The following is a 14,229-nucleotide window of genomic DNA, read 5'->3' on the forward strand; positions in this document are numbered from 1 at the left end:
TGGTACTATTTCCTGATGCATTTCCACCATCAGGAAGATTTCCCAGAACCTAACTGGGGACTGGATTAGCTGCCTGCTCCACATAGAGCTGGTTGATTTAGTTTGAACAATTCTTTAAAAATAAATTTAGAGTACCCAATTTGTTTCTTCCAATTAAGGGGCAATTTGTGTGACCAATCTACCTACCCTCCACATCTTTTTTTGTTTTTGTGAGGGCGAGACCATGCAGACACCGGGAGAATGTTCAAACTCCACACAGATAGTGATGTGGGGTCGGGATCGAACCTGGGTCCTCGGCGCCAAGAGGCAGTAGTGCTAACCGCTGCATCACCATGCCGCCCCTAGTTTAGATAATTAAGGCACCAATTAGGCATTATTTTGCTGCCAGCAGCACTCCCCTCACCCACCCACTCCCACCCAATCGCTCCTCCTGGGGAGTGCACCAACTCGGTGGAGATGACCTCTTTACGAGGAGGCGGGGGCCTGGGTCATCACAGCCAATGCACCTAGCCCCTTTGGTGGGGATGTAGGAAGGAAAGGTTGCCCCCACATGGTGCCAACAAACCCCCCCCCCCCCCCCCCCCCCCCCCGCCACTGAGGGATTTCACTGCCACGTTACAAAGCCTACCACCACCTCTAAAATATTTAAGTATGTTTACCTTCTCAGACCTGCCTCACCAGCACCCTCCTCTTCCGGTGTAGCTGTCAAGGCTTTAAAGCTGGCAGCCATGTGACTGGATTTGCAGCCTTGTTAACCCATCTGCCATACTTAATAAGAAGGCACGTGCAGGGTGGCCATTAAGAGTCTGCCTCCAGGAAACTAGCTCTGCAGATCTGGCTGCTAGCAAGTGCAGGCTGAGGGACCCCATTTAGTTCTGACATTGGGATCCCACAGTCCATAGAAAATTCCTGCCTACATACTCATGGATTCAGTGCCTTTATTATAATCCTGGCTATTCCGTGATCATTCCATCCGACTATCAAGGCATTATTTTATAGTAAATAAATGCACATTAATTTTCAGAACACTACTTGCAGCTGTTCAGTGATGATGATGGCATACTTACAAATTGTCAAGATACTGTGAATATTACATTTGAAGTCTTCGGGCAGAATTGTCATCCTTGAGATGGCTGGCATGAATATTTGCATCATTGGCCAGAATGCCAGTTTGTTCTCAGCATTTTGCCCCCAGGTCATTTTCCCAGAGTTTGAGATCGGGGAAATATGGCAGGTAGCCAATGGAGGTAACTCCAAAAATGTTATTCGTTTGAACAAAGTTGGTGTCACTGGCGAGGCCAATATTTGTTGCCCATCCTTAATTGCCCTTAAGAAGGTGGTGAGCTGCCTAAATGGCCAATTGTGACAAATTATCAGAGGCCGATAGGACTCTGCGGGAACGTATCAGTTGCGTCAAAGTGGCTGGGAGGTGTGGCCCAGCGCTCCCAGCAGGCATTGAGCTGTGCTTTTCTGCCTGCCTGCTATACAAGTCACAGGCCACCCTGGGCCTTTTTGACAGACACAAGCTCCATTGCCTGAGCCTCAAAACTGCAAGTGATTCAATATCCCACTTTTATTTTAAGTATTATTTTACCCTCCACACTGGTAACCTGGCAGATGTGGCCATTTTTGAATTGAATTTTTAAAAAAAAATCATTGCTTTGAGGGCACTTCAGGTTTGAGGCATCCTCTCATTCTCTTACCTGCGTCTGTCACGCCTTCCGAGCTAGAGGCCCTCCTATTGGCCCTCCAGGTTCAAGAGCCCTCCGGTTGTCCTCAATTGGAATCCTCAGTTGGCAATTCGGGGAACTCACTGCTTAGTAACACCACACTGTAGGTTGGGACCCCTATTTGACCTTAATATGGGGCTCCTGACCCAAAAGACTTATTAATATTTTATTTATTTTGGTAGAAACATTTGTCACTTCAAAGGGGGGATAGGCAGTCAATGTCTTCAAAAGGATAACAATGACACTAGCCAGCCTCTCTAGTGGCACTGCAGGTGGGGCAGTCAGTACCAATTGTTGCATTCCATTAAAATGGCATTTTGGGGACTTCCGGTGGCGGCTATGAAGGAGTAAGTCGCACATTTGGTGGCTCCCGCTCTGGTCAGATTTTTGGACCTTTCCCCCAGACTTTTTTCTGGTTTTAAACTGTGGATTTGAAGGCTGAGGCAATTGGGCACCGTTTCCACGTATTAGTGTATGGAGCAAATAACCAGAAGTGCACAAAAAGGCAGAAATAAGAAGTTAGCCAAGAGCTGTGTTGAAGCTGCAGCGGGAGACAGTATGGCCGAGGACCGGACCCTTGGGGTGGCGGCGCAGCGACAAACGGAGCAGGGGATGCAAGCCATCCAGGATGGTTTTGCCAAGCAGAAGAGGGAATGTTTGCACCCGATTAAAGAATCGACCGATCGGCTAGAGCATAGATTGGATGCCGAGGATCAGGCGATACAGAAGGTTGAGAAGCCAGTAGCTGAGCAGGAGGAGCATCAAACAGCGGTGGAGCTGGAGGTGGGGATGCTTCGGGACCAGCAGAAAAGGCTCCTGGAGAACGTGGAGGACCTTGAGAATCGGTCCCGCCGGCAGAGCTTAAGAATTGTCGGGCTCCCGGAGGGGCCTGAGGGAGCAGCCGCTGGGGCATACTAGCGGGTATGTTCGAGAAACTGCTGGGGGAGGGAGCATTCCCCCGACCGTTGGAGGTGGACAGGGCGTACAGAGCGCTTGCAAAAAAGCCGCGAACGAGGGACCCTCTGAGGACAATGGTGGTGAGATTCCATAGGTTCCTGGACAAGGAATGCATTCTTCAGTGGGCTAAACGAACGCAGAGTTGTAAGTGGGACAACAGTATCTTGTGGGTCTACCAGGACCTGAGCATGGAGGTGGCGAGGAAGAGAGCAGGCTTTAACCAAGTCAAGTCTATTTTCTTCAAGAAGCAGGTGAAGTTCGGTCTGCTGTACCCGGCTCGTCTTTGGGTCAGACATGAGGACAAGCATCACTATTTTGAGTTGCCCAATGAGGCGCTGGAATTTGTTAAAAGAAAAGGACTGGTGGGGGTCTGAGAACTCTCAAATTTTGAGACAACTTGTTGGCCTATATTGGGCCCTTTTTTCCCCTTGTTTTTTGGAGTTTTGTTTTCCTTTTTAAATTGGTGATGCCTCCTCTTACTGTTTTGTTTCTGTTTTTGGGGTCCTGTATCAGAAAAAAAGAGGAGGGGAAGTCGATTTTTCACTTTTGGGTTCTTTTCTTGGTGGATGTTGGCAATGGCCCTTTTGTTTTTATTGATGTGCACATTTGTGGGATGGAAACGTGCATGTTTGAGTTTCGGTGGGTGGTGCTTTTATTTTTGTCTTTTCTTGCTGTTGGGTGTTTCTGTGGGGATTGTTAGATGAGGGAATTTGTTTGTATGAGCGGGGGGGAGGGGAGCGAGGGAACAATAGGTGGGAGACTTTTTGGCGCCAGGGGCCACCAAGCTAGCTGGGTGAGCTAGCTCACGGAAGCACAGTGAGGGGTGTGCATACGTTTAGTTTAGCAGATGGGTTAGGTTTTAGAGTAGTGTTGCTGGGGGGAGGGAAATGGGGGGATTGGTTCTGCTGACGAGGGAGGAACTTCGGTGGAGGGACAGTGGGGAGGTCGGGGGTGGGGGCCGCCATTGGGCGGGCCAGAGGAGGTGCGGCATTGGGGCTGGAGGCGGGCCCGAGAAAGGGGATGGCTGATCGGCAGGGGGGGGCACTTTGCCCCCCAACTAGGCTGATCACCTGGAATGTTCAGGGGCTAAATGGGCCGGTGAAGAGGGTTCATGTGTTTGCGCACCTGAAGGGACTGAAGGCGGATGTGGTAATGTTGCAGGAAACGCACCTTAGAGTAGTGGACCAGGTCTAGTTGAGGAAAGGCTGGATTAGTTATGTTTTTCTCTCGGGGGTGGATACGAAGACTAGAGCGGTTGCGATCTTGGTTAATAAACGGATGACATTAGATGGGTCAGTTTTTGTCCAGGAGGGTTTCCTGACACAGTGTGTAGATAGGCCAACAAGAGGCGCGGCCACATTGGATTTGGTACTGGGTAATGAACCAGGCCAGGTGTTAGATTTCGAGGTAGGTGAGCACTTTGGTGATAGTGACCACAATTCGGTTACGTTTACTTTAGCAATGGAAAGGGATAGGTACATACCGCAGGGCAAGAGTTATAGCTGGGCGAAAGGCAATTATGATGCGATTAGGCAAGACTTAGGATGCATGGATGGGGAAGGAAACTGCAGGGGATGGGCACAATTGAAATGTGGAGCTTGTTCAAGGAACAGCTACTGCGTGTCCTTGATACGTATGTACCTGTCAGGCAGGGAGAAGTGGTCAGCGAGGGAACCGTGGTTTACTAAAGTAGTTGAATCACTTGTCAAGAGGAAGAAGGAGGCTTATGTAAAGGTGAGACATGAAGGTTCAGTTAGGGCGCTTGAGAGTTGCAAGTTAGCCAGGAAGGACCTAGAGAGAGAACTAAGAAGAGCCAGGAGGGCATATGAGAAGTTCTTGGCAGGTAGGATCAAAGAAAATCCTAAAGCTTTCTATTGATATGTCAGGAATAAAAGAATGACTCGGGTAAGAGTAGAGCCAGTCAAGGACAGTAGTAGGAAGTTGTGCGTGGAGTCCGAGGAGATAGGAGAGGCGCTAAATTAATATTTTTCGTCAGTATTCACACAGGAAAAAGACAATGTTGTCAAGGAGAATACTGAGATACAGGCTACTAGACTAGACTGGATTGACGCTCATAAGGAGGAGGTGTTAGCAATTCTGGAAAGTGTGAAAATAGATAAATCCCCTTGGGCCGGATGGGATTTATCCTAGGATTCTCTGGGAAGCTAGGGAGGAGATTGCTGAGCCTTTGGCTTTAATCTCTATGTCATCATTGTCTACAGGAATAGTGCCAGAAGACTGGAGGATAGCAAATGTTGGTTCCTTGTTCAAGAAGGGGAGTAGAGACAACCCCGGTAATTATAGACCAGTGAGCCTTACTTCTGTTGTGGGCAAAGTCTTGAAAAGGATTATAAGAGATAGGATTTATAATCATCTAGAAAGGAATAATTTGATTAGGGTTAGTCAACACGGTTTTGTGAAGGGTAGGTCATGCCTCACAAACCTTATTGAGTTCTTTGAGAAGGTGACCAAACAAGTGGACGAGGGTAAAGCAGTTGATGTGTATACGGATTTCAGTAAAGCTGTTTGATAAGGTTCCCCACGGTAGGCTAAAGCAGAAAATACGGAGGCATAGGATTGAGGGTGATTTAGTGGTTTGGATCAGAAATTGGCTAGCTGTAGTAAGACAGAGGGTGGTGGTTGATGGGAAATGTTCAGCCTGGAGTTCAGTTACTAGTGGTGTACCACAAGGAGCTGTTTGTTATTTTTATAAATGACCTGGAGGAGGGCGCAGAAGGATGGGTGAGTAAATGGGCGGATGACACTAAAGTCGGTGAAGTTGTGGACAGTGCGGAAGGATGTTGCAGGTTACAGAGGGACATAGATAATCTGCAGAGCTGGGCTGAGAAGTGGCAAATGGAGTTAATGCAGAAAAGTGTGAGGTGATTCATTTTGGAAGGAGTACCAGGAATACAGAGTACTAGGCTAATGGTAAGATTCTTGGTAGTGTGGATGAGCAGAGAGATCTCGGTGTCCATGTGCATAGATCCCTGAAAGTTGCCACCCAGGTTGACAGGGGTTAAAAAGGCGTACGGTGTGTTAGCTTTTATTGGTAGAGGGATTTAGTTTCGGAGCCATGAGGTCATGTTGCAGCTGTACAAAACTCTGGTGAGGCCATATTTGGAGTATTGTGTGCAGTTCTGGTCGCCGCATTATAGGAAGGATGTGGAAGCATTGGAAAGGGTGCAGAAGAGATTTACCAGGCTGTTGCCTGGTGTGGAGGGAAGATCTTATGAGGAAAGGCTGAGGAATTTGAGGCTGTTTTCGTTAGAGAGAAGAAGGTTAAGAGGTGACTTAATAGAGGGATACAAGATGATCAGAGGATTAGATAGGGTGGACAGTGAGCCTTTTTCTTCGGATGGTGGCGAGCACGAGCGGACATAGCTTTAAATTGAGGGGAGATAGATATAGGACAGATGTCAGAGGTAGGTTCTTTACTCAGAGAGTAGTAAGGGCGTGGAATACTCTGCCTGCAACAGTAGTGGACTCGCCAACATTTTGGGCATTTAAGTGGTCATTGGATAAACATATGGATGATAATGGAATAGTGTAGATGGGCTTTAGATTGGTTTCACAGGTCAGCACAACATCAAGGGCCGAAGGGCCTGTACTGCGCTGTAACATTCTATTGTTGTATTTTATTGTTCTATTGACGGGGATTTTATAAAGAGGGTGTTAGGGAAGATTCCGGACCTGGACTCGCACAAACTGATCATGGGAGGGACTTTAATACAGTTATTGATCCCGGCCTGGATTGGTCATGCTCCAAAACGGGCAGGGTGCCAGCAATGGCAAAGGAGTTGAAAGGGTTCATGGAACAGATGGGGGTGGGGGGGAAGGGGGTGGATCCATGGAGATTTTGGCAGCCGAGGGCGAAGGAATTTTCTTTTTACTCCCACGTACTTAAGGTGTACTCTTGGATCGATTTCTTTGTCGTGGGTAGGGCCCTACTGGCTGGGGTGATGGACACGGGGTACTCGGCAATTACAATCTCGGACCATGCTCCGCATGGGTGGACCTGCAGGTTAGTATAGATAGCAAGCAGCACCCGCAATGGAGGTTAGATGTCGGGCTTTTGGCGGACGAAGCGGTGTGCGAGAGGCTGAGGAAATGTATGTTGAACTACCTGCAGGTGAATAATACAGGGGAGGTCTCAGCAGCGGTGGTCTGAGAAGCGTCTGAAGGCAGTGGTGAGAGGTGAGCTGATTTTGATCCGGGCTCATGGGGACAGGACGGAAACGGCAGAGACAGACCGACTGGTAAAAGAGATTCTACAAGTTGATAGGAGGTATGCGGAGGCTCCAGAGGCAGGGCTGTTAAAGGAACGTTGGAGGCTACAGGCGGAATTTGGCTTGCTTACCACAGGGAGGGCAGTGGAACAGCTCAGAAAGGTGAGGGGAGTGATTTACGAGCACGCTGAGAAGGCCAGCAGGATGCTTGCACAGCAGCTCAGAAAGAGGGAGGCAGCTCGGGAAATAGGGAAAGTTATTGATGGGGATGGGAACTTAGTTGGGGACTCGGCAGGGGTGAGTAAGGCCTTCCAGGACTTTTATAGCAGGTTGTATGGGTCGGAACCCTCTGCGGGGCCAGAGGGGATGAGGCACTTTCTGGAGAGGCTGACTTTCCCGAGGGTGGACGGGGAACTGGTAGAAGGGCTGGGGACCCCAATCTGGCTGAGGGCCCCGATCGGGCTTAATGAGACCATTAATTCACGCGACACGTGGTTAGAAGTGAACAGTGGTTTTAATCGTCTTACAACAGAGCCTGCCTGTGACGAGATGAGCTCTAGATGACCTGGCAGGCAGGGTCTGACTGCCAAGCTTTATACAACCAGTGGGGGGGGAGGAGTCATGGGCGGAGCCAAGGGTGGAGCCCAGTACAAACTTCCGTACTTTCCAGTACACCTCCCCCTAGGGGCAGAGCCGCGCAACTGCTTGTGTGCCGAGCTTACAGAGGTATGATACAACATGTGTGATAACAGTGTGAATTATGCTATTATGATTCACCACAGGGCTGGAGGAGATAGTGAAGGGTTTGAAGGCCATGTAGTCGGGTAGACCCCAGGACCGGATGAGTACCCTGTCGAGATCTATAAAAAGTTCTCCGGAATATTGGCACCGGTGCTGATGATGGTGTTTGACAAGGCTAGGGAAAAGGGGGTTCTGCCCCAGACGATGTCACAGGCCATGATCTCGTCAATCCAGAAACGGGACAATTACCCGGAGCTATGAGGGTTTTACAGGTCGATTTCCTTCTTGAACGTAGATGCCAAACTGCTGGCCAAAATTTTGGCCTCCAGGATTGAGGACTGTGTACCAGACGTTATTGTGGAGGATCAGATGGGGTTCGTTAAGGGCAGGCAGCTGGTGGCCAATATAAGAAGGTTGTTAAACGTGATCATGATGCCCCCGGAAAGGAGGAAGATGGAGGTAGTGGTCGCGATGGATGTGGAGAAAGCTTTTGACCAGGTTGAGTGGGATTATTTATGGGAGGTGCTGGAGCGGTTCGGATTTGGGAGGGGCTTTATTGACTGGGTTAGGTTGCCATACGACGGGCTCCGGTTGCAAGTGTACAGACGAATAGGACGATTTCGGACTACTTTAGACTGCACCAGGGGACGAGACAGGGATGCCCCCTCTCCCGACTGCTGTTTGCGCTGGCTATAGAGCCACTGGCAATTGCTCTGAGGGCCTCAAGGGGCTGGTCGGGAGGTGGTGCACAGGGTCTCGCTGTATGCGGATGGTCTACTTTTGTATGTCTTTGACCCAATGGAGGGGATGGAAGAAATTATGGGAATTTTAGGGGAATTCAGCCAGTGTTCGGGGTATAAACTCAATATAGGGAAGAGTGAGATGTTTGTGGTCCAGGCGAGGGGTCAGGGAGGCGACTGGGGGAATTGCTGTTCAGAGTGGTGGGGTACAGTTTCAGGTACCTGAGTATCCAAGTGGCGAGGGATTGGGACAGGCTTCACAAATTGAATTTGGCCCAGCTGGTGGATCAGATGAAGGAGGATTTCCGGAGATGGGATGCGCTCCCGTTGTCTCTGGCGGGCAGAGTTCAAATAGTAAAAATGACGGCCCTCCCAAGATTCCTATTCATTTTTCAATGCCTCCCCATCTTCATCCCGTGGTCCTTTTTTAAGCGGGTTAATAAAGTTATGTGGCCTTTGTGTGAGGGGGGAGGGGGGGGGCGGCAAGTCCCCGCGAATGAAGAGGGCAATGCTTGAGTGGAGTCGGGGAGAGGGCGGGCTGTCGCTGCCGAATTTCAGCAGTTATTACTGGGCGGCTAATGTAGCCATGGTGAGGTGGTGGCTGGTGGGGGGGGGGGGGGGGGGGGGGGGGGGAGCTGGCGTGGATGCTCATGGAAGCTGCTTCTTGCAAGGGCACAAGTCTGGGGGCATTGGTAACAGCGCCTCTGCCGTTCCCGCCGGCGCGGTACTCCACCAATCCAGCGGTAGTGGCAGCCCTGAGAGTCTGGGGGCAGTGGAGGAGACATGTGGGAGCAGAGGGGGCATCGGTGTGGTCCCCAATCTGCGATAATCACCGGTTTGCCCCGGGGAGGATGGACGGGGGGGACCGAATTTGGCGGAGAGCGGGAATTGAGAGGATGGGGGACTTGTTTATAGAAGGTAACCTCCCGAGTATGAGGGCGCTGGAGGAGAAGTTTGCATTGGCTGGGGGGAAATGAATTTCGATATCTGCAGATGCAGGACTTTTTGCAGAAGCAGGTACCAACCTTCCCACTCCTGCCGCTAAGGGGGATTCAGGATCGGATGGTTTCTAGAGGATGGATAGGAGAGGGGAGCATCTTGGACATATATAAAGAGCTTATGGGATCAGTGGAGACGCAGACCGAGGAACTGAAGCAAAAGTGGGAGAAGGAGCTTGGGGGGGTGGAGTTAGAGGTAGGCCTTTGGCCGGACGCGCTGAGTAGGGTCAACGCGACCACAATCCTAACCCTAATCAGCCTGATCCAATTTAAGGTCGTTCGCCTGGCTCACATGACAGTGGCCCGGATGAGCAGGTTCTTTGGGGTGGAAGACAGGTGTACCAAATGTGCTGGGGGGAGGGGAGCAGCGAACCCCATGTCCACATGTTCTGGGCATGTCCAAAGCTGAGGGGATTTTGGCTGGGGTTTGCCAATGTCATGTCCCAGGTATTAAATACGTGTGTGGTAATGAGTCTAGAGGTGGCGATTTTCGGGGTGTCGCAGGATCCAGGAATCCAGGAGGAGAAAGAGGCAGATGCTCTGGCCTTTGCTTCCCTGGTAGCCCGGAGGTGGATATTACTGGCATGGAGGGACTCGAAGCCCCCGAAATCGGAGACCTGGCTATCGGACATGGCTGACTTCCTCTGCATGGAAATAAATTAAGGGCGGAATTCTACGCTCCCGCGAAAAATCGGGAAGGTCGTCGTGAACCCGGCCGAGTTTCACGACGGCCTCGGAGGCCGCTCCTCTCACCGTATTCACCCCCACCCGGGGGGCTAGGAGCGGCGCTCCGTAACTCTCGGCCGCCGGGCCTTGACGCTTGCATCAAGGCGGCGCGCCGAGAATGATGCGACGGCGACGCCTATGTGACATCAGCCGCGCATGCGCAGGTTGGCCGGCTCCAACCCGCGCATGCACGGCTGATGTCACGACGGCTGACGGCTCAAACCCGCGCATGTGCGGTTGCCATCTTCCCCTCCGCTACCCCGCAAGACGTGGCGGCTTGATCGGGCGGGGCGGCGGAGGGGAAAGAGTGCTTCCCTTTGAGACGCCGGCCCGATGATCGGTGGGCACCGATTGCGGGCCAGTCCCCTCCCGAGCACAGCAGTGGTGCTCACTCCCCTCTCCACCCCCCACAAGCTTCAAACCAGCTTTTGGCGCCATGTTCACGACGGCAGCGACCAGGTGTGGTTGCCGCCGTCGTGAACCGGTCGCGAACGGCAGGCTGCTCGGCCCATCCGGGTCGGAGAATCGGCGGTCGCCGTGAAAAATCCGAGCGGGGGGTGGGAGAATCGCGGGGGGCGCCAGGGGGGCGTGTCATGAGTCGCCCGGCCCTCCCGCGATTCTCCCACCTGGCGTGGGGAGCGGAGAATTCCGCCCTAAGTTCGCCATGAGAGGTCTCTGTTAGGGGTAGTGGCAACCATTCATCGACTTCTTTGCAGAGAATTAATCGTCGGCAGAAGGAGGGGGAGTTAGGCTAGCGTAGATTAGGGGGGTAAGTAATGGTGGGGCCTGTGGGAGAGGGAGGTGGTATTTGCACTATGTTAATCTTTTCCTTGTTATGTACATTATTTATTTTGTTGCTGTTACAATGCCAAAGAAATACCTCAATAAAATGTTTCTTAAAAAAAAATTTTAAATGGCATTTTAGAACAAGGCGTGATTGGATCTGGGCACACAGGTGTAATTCAGTTGTCATTTTCAAGTTGTGCACTTTGTGCTTTTATGTATTCATTTGTTTATATGTTATTACATATAGTTGGTGGGCAGCATGGTAACAATCAGTACAGAAAGTTTGAACAAAATATGAAAGATGTGAGGTGGGATTCTCCATTCCTGAGACTATGTGTTGATGACAACGCAGAATTCGTGGACTTGCACAACAGAAAAACTGCCGCCGTACCTGGACCGATTCTGCTACCGCTAAGGGGCTAGCCACTTGGAACATAATCGATTCTAATGGGAAACAGTACCAGATTCGCTTGTTTTGCGATTGACACCTAAAGGCTAACAAGCTGCAGCCGCATATAAACATTTCTCCCCCCACACACACCATCCCAGCCAACAAGATGACAGCGAAGAGAGTGGCCCCGATTTTACAGATACCGAGCTGGAGACCCTCATGTACACCGGCCCAGGAAGGAGGCTGCCAGCCACTGCCGGTTCAACATACCTGGGCGCAGATGGCAGAGCCCCCCCCCCAAGAGGAGGCCAAAGCCCCACTCTGCGGGTGCCCATAATGTCCACCATGATCACTTACGCATCCTTGGACTGCATGCCTCGGATTGTCTAGCACTGTTGTTTCAGGTGATTTCACCACCCCCCCCCCCCTCCCCCCCCCACCAGGAGAGGGCAGCCCACAACTGCCGGCTGCAGGAGAAGAAAGGAGGGGGACGGGCGGACTTACGGCGCCTCACAGTGGCAGAGCACAGGACCCTGGACATGGCGGCCCAGAGGAAAGTGAGGTCGCCGAGGTGGAACTCGGCCACGTACGAGGAAGTGAGACCCTGTTGAGTTGCGGTTCCCTGCAGCACATGTGTCAACTCCCCCCTCATACCTCCTGCACACCATCCTCACCCTCACACCATCCTCACCCCCACACTACCCATACTCCCACACCACCCTCACACCCACACCCTCACCCTACACCACTCCTACACCACCGACATGCCAAACCCACCCTCACCCCACACCACTTTCACCCCCACAGCACCCGCACGCCATCACCCCTCCCCCCACCCCACCACCTCCAGCCCGCTGTCTAATCATACGTCTTCGCTTGCGTCTTGCAGGACCTGCTGATGATGGGGTGGGTCCATCTGGCGTCCCCGCCGCCAGCCAGTGCCACAGCTGGAGCCCCCCCGTCAGCCGAACAATGACGGGGTAGCAGCTCAGACACCAGCCCAATGCCGGAGACCCAGAGCACGGGTTGGAGGATGACAGTGGCTTTCCATCACAGCTATCTCCACCATCCCAGAGACACTCACTTGGGTTGGGCATGTTCGTGAAGAGGCTCCTAGGTACTCTCTGGTGCACACCACACAGTTGCTCCGGTACAGCAGGTGGAGGTAGGAACTCCCGAAGGGACAGATGGTCGGAGGGCACGCCGGCCCGAGGAACTCGCTGGCGCTCCTGTGTGGCCCAGTCACAGCAGGCCATGGCTGGGAACGTCCGTGGCATTGCCCAGGCACTGGCCAACGTGGCGCAGGCACAGGGAGGTGGCCAAGTCCCAGAGGCAGGTCCTCGATGAAGTACTTGAATGCTGAAATTTAATGTATCTCAGTGCCTGTAATGTAGGATGCTACATTGGTTTGTAATTTTACTTTAATTTTAATGGCCCTTTCTTTAATAATCCGTCCACCATTTCCCCGTTACCTGCTGAATTTGTTTGTCTATTTTTATTAGTACGATTGTTACATTTTGCCTGTTTTCAACCTGGTTCTTAATTTATCTATGAATTCCTTGAATAAAGTAACTATGCAATACAGACTTTGGTTTGCAAATGTATTTCTTGAATAAAATATCATGATTCATATGATAATTTTGTCCTCTTGCGCATCCTTTTCATTGTTCCACCATTTGCATTTGTGTCTTCAGCTGGCTAGTCTCAAATCTCTTGAGTTCATTCTGTAAATCGTTTCTTTCTCTACCTCTCTCCCTACCTCTCTCCCTTCCTTTAAAATGTACCTTAACACCCCACCCCCGCCCAATACACTGGACAGCTGGTTTGTGATGCAGAGCGAGGCCAACAGTACTGGCTGACGTTATTCATGAAAGCTCTGCCTTCTCAACCTTGCCCCTCATCTGAGGTGCATACCAACCAGCTCTCCACCCCCCCCCCCCCCCCTTCCCCTCCCAGCCTATGGTCAATTGGGACATTGGTGACTTTACTTACCTTAAACCCTACCTCTTTTATCAATCTCTTGGTTATCTCTATTGATAACTTTGTATGCGACTCTGTTCAATTTTGTTTGTCAACGCTCAAGTGAAATGCTTTCAGACCTGTTACTATCTGAATGGTACTATATAAAGGAAAGTTGTTTTCGAATCTGCGAGCATTCCTGAGTGTCTGCAGTGTTGGGTGAATGTTAGTTCAGTGAAAATAGCAGAACTGTCCTGGAATAAACAAAACAACCAGTTTAAATCAGTTGGGAATTATTCAGCAGGTAGCATTGGTTATTTTGTGATTGTATGGTCTGACCTGCAAAATAATCCCAAATTTCCAGAAATGTCAGCTTGCATTTTACCCGATTTGTTTATGCAACTTAAATCTTGTCAATAGAATTTAAATTCTCGTGATCTCTCACTTTCCATTATTTTTTAGAATCTCCCCTCTTGTTCCCTGAGATCTCTGAACATGCATGGCTCTTTTTCATCATGATTCTGGTAACTCTTGAGTGACAAGTGATTTGAGCAATCCTATTTCTCAGCAGCACCTCCATGGCAACCTCTCTTCCTCAGGAACTCCATCGGCCAAGAACACTCTCACTCACTTTTGCTCTCTCACCCTTTTCCTTCTCATTCCCCTTTCTATTCACTCTATGTTTGCTCTCTGTTTGCTTTCGCACATTTCTCTTCTGCCTCACGTACCTTTCTCACTCTCACAACCACCCTTGCTATCTTTTACAATGTACGCAACCCAGCTCTCCTTCAGAAAGTCAAACAGACTTTCTCTCAACACCCCCTTCGTTCTGCCAAACTCTCCTCTTAATGTCTGTCTCTTTGTCGTGTCACAATACTCTCTCTGAACTCTTATCATTCTATTCCATTCACTCTCTCCTCCCCTTCCCCTGTTGCTTTCCGTTTCAGCCATTTCTCTCAAAGTGGCTTTGGT

At 50.7% G+C, this 14,229-nt stretch overlaps 1 protein-coding gene across 4 annotated transcripts in view; it reads left to right on the plus strand.

Annotated features, from left to right (window-relative positions):
• Nucleotides 1-14,229, plus strand: part of si:ch211-51h4.2 — a 477,954-nt gene that overhangs the window by 300,316 nt on the left and 163,409 nt on the right. The window lies entirely within an intron of this gene.

The sequence above is a fragment of the Scyliorhinus canicula genome, chromosome 13 (genome assembly GCF_902713615.1).
Source record: "Scyliorhinus canicula chromosome 13, sScyCan1.1, whole genome shotgun sequence".
NCBI lineage: Eukaryota > Metazoa > Chordata > Chondrichthyes > Carcharhiniformes > Scyliorhinidae > Scyliorhinus > Scyliorhinus canicula.